Below are 7,392 nucleotides of genomic sequence, written 5' to 3' on the forward strand. Positions count from 1 at the left end.
TCTTTCTTTTCTTGATTTCTACTCTTTTTCTTCCACCAGAATTTATTCGTCAATCCGTTACATTTGTTTCCGTTTTGGTGTAAAACTTTCAACTTCCGTGCCATCTCGAGTTTTTGACCTGAAGAAAATTTCCGCTAGTCGTTGAAAAACTTTATTGTTACCGTTTCCTTCAGTATAAACTTGCCCGTGTTGGTTGCCCCTTCATATTTGCTTTGTGAGCCCTTCCATCTTTCTGGCAGTGCTTTGTGGGCCCTTCCATCTTTCTGGCAGTGCTTTGTGGTCCCTTCCATCTTTCTGGCAGTTCTTTGTGGTCCCTTCCATCTTTCTGGCAGTGCTTTGTTGGCCCTTCCATCTTTCTGGCAGTTCTTTGTGGTCCCTTCCATCTTTCTGGCAGTGCTTTGTGGTCCCTTCCATCTTTCTGGCAGTGCTTTGTAGGCCCTTCCATCTTTCTGGCAGTGCTTTGTAGGCCCTTCCATCTTTCTGGCAGTGCTTTGTAGGCCCTTCCATTTTCTTGGATTGGTACCCGCTTTGTTGCCCCCCTCAGCTTGTTTTTAGGGGTGGACGTCACCGAGTTCTCTCCCGACCCAATTTTTGTTCAGGTAGAGTACAACGAGTTCTCTCCACAAAAAGGTCCACGGGAGAGAATTCGTTACCTCCCTTTAGGGGTTCCCTCTTCCCTCTTTTTCTTCTCTTCTTAATATCTCTTCTTTTCTGTTCTCTTTCTTCTCCTTTTCACCTTTTTTTCTGTACATGCTGTTTTATAATTTTTGCCATCTTTATTTTGTAGCAATGGAATAACTTTTACTTTGGTTCTTGTCGTCCGTGTCGTAGCATACCCATGATGGGCGATAAGAGACACAATACTTCCCATTTAGGTGCTGGGTCAACACGAGAAATACGAGTGCCAATTTTGTCGATCGAACCCGCGATCTTCTCCATGGAAAGCGAGTGTGTTACCACTGGACTATGTCCCTATTTACTAATTTAATGTCTGTGAGGTTAACTTCCACCCAATTAGCTTTCTTCCATTTCAAGTTAAAGTTCCAAGCTCTCTTTCTCTTTAAAGTTCTTTCCAGACCAAATGAAATGAGAACTAGGTTAAATGACTTTAATTTTGCAGCTCTCCTTTTAAAGTCCGTTTTATTTGCTTTCTAAATGGTTTACGACGGGCTAGATGGGTCGGGGTTGTAGTGGGGGGTTGGGGATTGTAATAGGGTAGGGTCGGGATTGTAATAGGGTAGGGTCGGGGTCGTTATGGTGCTTACTACTTGATTTATTCTATACGTACTTGCGTTAATCAGCATAAGTTCTTAAGACTCACCATCATTGACTAAAGGCATTGCCTTGTCGGTGTGGCCACTGATGGTCACGATGCATTGCCAAATTCTTCATATCACCATAAGATTTGCAGTCCATGGTCACTATAGGATGTCTTGGAAGTAGTTCTTTCTAGGTCGTCCTCTTGCTTTTTTGTCCTCTATCCTAACTTCAAAAATATTACTGATGAACTGATTGAGTCTGATGATGTGACCAATTAATTTAATTCTTCTAGATTCAATGCAGTTCACCAGTTCTGTTGTCTTCTTTCTTTTACTTCTCTGAACACTTGATCATTACTCTTTCTATCTATCCATCTGGTTTTAGTCATACGCCTCCATTTCAGTTGCTTCCAATCTTAAGACTAATAATAGCATTCAAATCTAACAACCGCATGGAGAATCATGACTATGCTGAAATAGAGTCTGCTAACAACATCATGGCACTTGAGACCAGGAGACAGATCAACGATCTCGCGTATTCCTCTATAAGCTTATTAATAAGGAATTTTAACTGTGTTAAACATGAATGCTTGTCACAAATGTCGTTCCCCGCTTAATGCACTACGCTAAATTTTATGACTTGGCTTGGGCTCGAACCACCAACCTCCAGATCCGAAGTCCACCGCGCTAACCACTGCACCACTGAGATTGGTATAAGCTTATTAAGAATAAACATTTCTGTCCTGATCTCCTGAGTCAAATTAACATCAAAGTTCCAACAAGAGAGACTCGAAATAAAGTCCTATTTGGTCTCAAAAAGTATAAACGCAAAGCTTTGATGAGCTTGAAAAGAAGTCAGAGGAAGAAAAGGGAGGGGAGGAAGGAAGGAAGAGGAGGAAGGGAAGTTATCAGTGCTGTGTGGTGAGATTTCAAAAGGGAATCACGCAAAGCTTTGATGAGCTTGAAAAGAAGTCAGAGGAAGAAGAAGAAGAGGGAGGGAGGAAAAAGGAGAAGAAGAAGAGGAAGGGGAAGGAAGAAGAAGAGGAAGGAAGGAGGAGAAGAAGGGAGAGATGGAAGTGGGTAATAGTGGCGTGTGTAAGATTTTTCGAAGGGAAAACTTTAAGAAAGGTGGAAAGACAGAAACCCCAGTCTTAAAATCCAGAATTCATCTCTTCTCTCAGAATTTCTCAAAGCTACGTCAAATTTTATGCCAAATCGAACAATCATGCACTTACCATTTTCGGCATTTCGTAAGTACACTAAAGGCCCATTCTGATGCTTATATGCGTAGAGGCAAACAGCCCTAAAAGTTGGTTTTTAAGCTTATATAGGTTATCGGTACGACGAATCTACCATTTTCGGCAGATTGGTTGAAATCATCTGTAGACGCGTCACTGATTGAAGTTATAAAACTTGTAGACAAGCCATTGACGTTGATACTTATCGGCATTCGTTATCTGAAGTTATCAATCTTATTTATCCTTCTCTCATCATCCCTCCTTCCTTCTCCTTCCTTTTTCACTCCCTTTAATCCCTCCTCATTCCTTCACCCCTCCTTATTATCCTTCCTTTATCGCTCTCTTTCATCTTTCTATCAGGGTCTCGTTCCAAAATAAATAAGGACCAAGACAATGGCTGACTAAATTGACTTTGAGGACCTGCTTACCAGCCTAGTTAGCTGCGGAAAGTAGCGCGCCTTGTCTTGCAAAGTAGCGCGCCTTGTCTTGGAAAGTAGCGCGCCTTGTAAGCGCTAGCTTGAGGGTCCCATTTCAGCATTGAGCGAAATTTATCCTAAACAAGGCTACCTCTCTTCGCTCTCGGGACGATAAAACCTTAGCAGTTACATTTCCCTTTTTCAAAAGCCGCTTCCGGACTAAATTGGCCACTAAGGACTTACTCGTTGGACCTTTGGTGACGAAAAGAGGAAGAGCATTTGGATCTTTTGTGCTCAGTCGAAATAAATTCGAGTATTTCGAGTCAAATAATCATGTCTACACATGACAGGTTCACGAGTCCAAACATAAATTCCGAAATTGATGTCAATTTTTCGAAATTGACGTCAATTTTTAGAAATTCACTGCGGGGGGCTTTTATTTTCTGAGAAACGGACAACTCGTTTCGATCGTTCGGATTATCTTTTCCTGGAAACAGCGCCCTCATTGCATTTGTTCCTCTACCCACTCATTTCAGTATTGTTACAGTTCCTGGAAACAGCGCCCTCATTGCATTTGTTCCTCTACCCACTCATTTCAGTATTGTTACAGTTCCTGGAAACAGCGCCCTCATTGCATTTGTTCCTCTACCCACTCATTTCAGTATTGTTACAGTTCATCAAATGCTTCACAGTGCCAATCAATCCCCAACCTTCTTCTACTGATTAGACTTTAGTGCCAAAAATACACAGATTGTATAGACTGCAGCACATTGTAGACAAGTTGCACTGACTGTAGACAAGCTATAGGTCAGTAGAAAGCCAGTGTGTAGCAGTCTGTCTGTAGACAAGTTAGGTCAATGGAAAGCAGTCTATAGACAAGTTAGGTCAATAGAAAGCAGTCTATAGACAAGTTAGGTCAATAGAAAGCAGTCTATAGACAAGTTAGGTCAATAGAAAGCAGTCTATAGACAAGTTAGGTCAATAGAAAGCAGTTTATAGACAAGTTAGGTCAATGGAAAGCAGTCTATAGACAAGTTAGGTCAATAGAAAGCAGTCTATAGACAAGTTAGGTCAATAGAAAGCAGTCTATAGACAAGTTAGGTCAATGGAAAGCAGTTTATAGACAAGTTAGGTCAGTAGAAAGCAGTCTATAGACAAGTTAGGTCAATAGAAAGCAGTCTATAGACAAGTTAGGTCAGCAGACATGTAGACAAGTGGCACAGGAATGATCTGTCACCCCTGCGAATAATTTTTCATTGAGAAAAGAATTGAACCTCAAGGTGCAACCTCGAGCGTTGTCGAGCGGGTATTACGCTTGTACACCTGAGCGGGTATCACACGGGAGGTCCCGAGTTCGATTTCCGGCAGTGTCGAAGCTTTTTTCCTTTAGGGTTAGGGTGTTAGGAGAGGTAAGGAAAGAAACGTCTAAACTTTAAGCTGTCATAAAACTTTGGGCCGACCACTCACCTTTCGACGGTCTGACAGATCTAAGTCTGTCCGAAAGTGTGTCATGGAAAAAGCTTCCGACTTCAGTCTTTAGACTGTCTTAGCTACTCACTATCAGGTAGACCTGACAGGTACGGCTGAATAGGTCCGTCTACGGTACGGCTGAAAAAGTCCGTCTGTCAGCTCTACCTGACAGTGAGTGGCTGGCCTTAGAAGTTTGAAGCTTTTTCCGCCATCCGCCACACACATGCCGGCGGTATGAGAGATCTAGGTCTGTCAGGCGTAGGGGTTGCAATGCGGGATCCCACAATCCCGCAATCCCGCGGGATCCCGCACCTTTTTCCAATCCCGCAATCCCGCAGTTTTTAGCTGCTGGAAAAAACAATACAATAATGACCCCAAATGCCTAAGGCCAGATTCAGGGATAAAAGGGGATATGGTTGAATGCAGTATTGCCAGATTGTTCATATGTATGCAATTACCATACATCTGGCAACACTGGTTGAGGTTCGATTCTTGCCTGCGGCAAGTTTTTTTTATTATTATTATTGTGATTTTTCTATGTGACCACTAGACCAGGTAAAACAGCTATTATACAAATTAATAGGAGAGAGCCATCCCCCAAAAAGTTAGAGAAATAGCTTAGGGGATGAAACCATGTATAGTTTTTTAAGAAAAATAAATATGAACAATTCAATTCAATTCAATTCAATTCAATTCAATTTTCCTCAACGGTTCGTCCTCGGAACGGCTGGCTTTCTCCTATCCTGTCTTCCTTCTCTCTTCGATTTCCGGACGATAAGACCTTGACAGCTGTTACAGTTCCCTCTATCAAATCTCTCCAAAAAAAGTAGTAAAAAAATAAATAAATAATAGGTAGGTCACGTTCCCAAAAATCACGCCATTCTTAAATCGGAAATGCGGACCTGTAATTTGAAACTGAAGTCCATCATGTAAATAGATAGAATTGAATGTAATAATCAATTGCAGGATGATGATGATAATAATAATAATAATAATAATAATAATAATAATAATAATAATAATAATAATAATAATAATAGCAGGAAAATGATCCCTTACCTATTCAACTTGCGTAAAAAAGTATACTTTTTTATCAAATGAAAAAGGTCAGTCCACACTGAAATTAATGATAACGGTTCAACATCACCGTATGCAAAGGAGTCTAAAGGTGTGTCCACATACTATAATCGACCTCGTCGATCAACGAGGTCGACTGTGTGTGGACACACCTTAAGGACGCCTTACCCTAAGGTTAGTGATTACTTGGATTACCCTGTCCTTCCTTCAGCAACAAGCTACCCACCTGCTCACATTAACCTCACCCCGTCTGAGTATAGGGTCGGGGAAAGACAGCAGCTCACGGTGACAGGATATACCTATCCTTGCCCTGGTGCATTCGACGGCATTACTACATTATACCATTTTCAATACAGTGAGCTAAGATCTGTAGTAGCAACCATCACAAAGTGGTGGGAGAACCATCAACCATTTCACCAGGACCTGAGAGCTCCTCACAGGAGGGCTCGGCAGGTGCTGGCGGTTGCCCAGTTGGTCACCCATCCGGTCACCAACCACGCGCAAAACATATTAACCTCAGTGATCCATTGGAAGATGTAAGCGGCTGTGTTCAACGTGCTATCGCCGCTGGCTCTCTAACCAATCAAAAGCAAAACATCCTGTTTCCGTGTAATTTGATCGCAAAGGTCGAGGAGCAAGGCCCTATTCAGGGAGGCAGTCAAGGGAGCCTGCCCCCCCCCCCCTTGAGCTTCACTTTTCTCCTTTACTGTATGTCAGACTTTGAAAAATTGGAGTCGAGGGTGCCTGGCCCTCCCCCCTCCCAACCCCCCTCGAGTTAATTTTTCTCCTTTCCCGTAGGCTCCAGAGACTCCAGACTCGCAAAATTTGGAGCACCCCCCCCCCCCCCCACATTTCCTCTTCCATCTTTGATAACAGCTGGTTTATGATGATGGTGACGATGAAAACGAATTAAATTTTGTTTACCTATTGTACAGTTTTGTGATTAAAAGGTGAAAAAGGAATTTTAATTGTGTTGAGCATAAATGCTTGTCACAAATGTTGTTCCCTGCTTAATGCACTACGCTAAATTTTATGACTTGACTAGGACTCGAACCACCAACCTCCAGAGGTTGGTTTGTGATTAAAAGGTTAGCAATTACTTCAAATAGAAAGAAAATCGCAAAGAAAGAGTTTCAGTCACCTTTGGCGGGGGTTTAGGTGATAAATACCTATGTTGCCCCTTCAATTGCATAAGTGCGGGATCCCGCGCTGGATCCCGCGGGATTGGCCAAATCCCGCGCGGGATCCCGCGGGATTGGAAACGTGCGGGATTTGCGACCCCTAGTCAGGCGGTCTGAGCGTGAGCCGGCCTTAGACCTGGTACCACCTACGTATAGTAATAACACCTACAAAAGAGGCTCTCAAGCCTCACCTCAAAGGCACACGAAGTTCCATTTTAAACTTTCTCTTTTTTGAAGACCTTTGAAAAGAAAAGTACAAACGAAAGTTTGTGCAGGAATCATCAATCAAAACTAACGTAACTTGGGCGTTCTGGAATAGATTTGTTTCTCAGAGAATAGCAATATTATTTATGTCTTTGTTATGTGTCTTTTGTGTGTGTGGTGGTGTTTGTATGGAGTATGTGTTACTGTGGTGACAAAGAAATTTCCATCTGGTGTCTAACGGAATTTCATCTTAACTTTTGGCGGCTGATGGTGAAAATGTGGAAATTCGTATCATCTCAGGAGAGGGTCAATTCAAGACAATGGATTTTGTGCTTTTAGTACTTGTGAGAGGAACAATTGGACCTAGGGTCTTCTTTGACTGAAAGTGACTAAATCTTGCGGATTTTATCCTAAAAACAGATAAGGTTCATTCTAGGAACGGCTAGCTTTCTCCTGTCTGTCCCGTCTTCCTTCTCTCTTCGGTTTCGGGACGATTAAGACTTTATTATTATTATTATTATTATTATTATTATTATTATTATTATTA

The 7,392-nt window shown here is 42.1% G+C and overlaps 1 long non-coding RNA gene across 1 annotated transcript; it reads left to right on the forward strand.

The window, feature by feature from the left end:
* Positions 1 to 6,336: 6,336 nt before the first annotated feature.
* Positions 6,337 to 6,638, forward strand: LOC113469401. Its single transcript, XR_003392833.1, has 2 exons — positions 6,337 to 6,410; positions 6,549 to 6,638. It is a non-coding gene; the product is annotated as an uncharacterized LOC113469401 (long non-coding RNA).
* The last annotated feature ends 754 nt before the right edge of the window (positions 6,639 to 7,392 follow it).

This window comes from Diaphorina citri, unplaced genomic scaffold, assembly GCF_000475195.1.
Source record: "Diaphorina citri unplaced genomic scaffold, Diaci psyllid genome assembly version 1.1 scaffold1062, whole genome shotgun sequence".
Taxonomy (NCBI): domain Eukaryota; kingdom Metazoa; phylum Arthropoda; class Insecta; order Hemiptera; family Psyllidae; genus Diaphorina; species Diaphorina citri.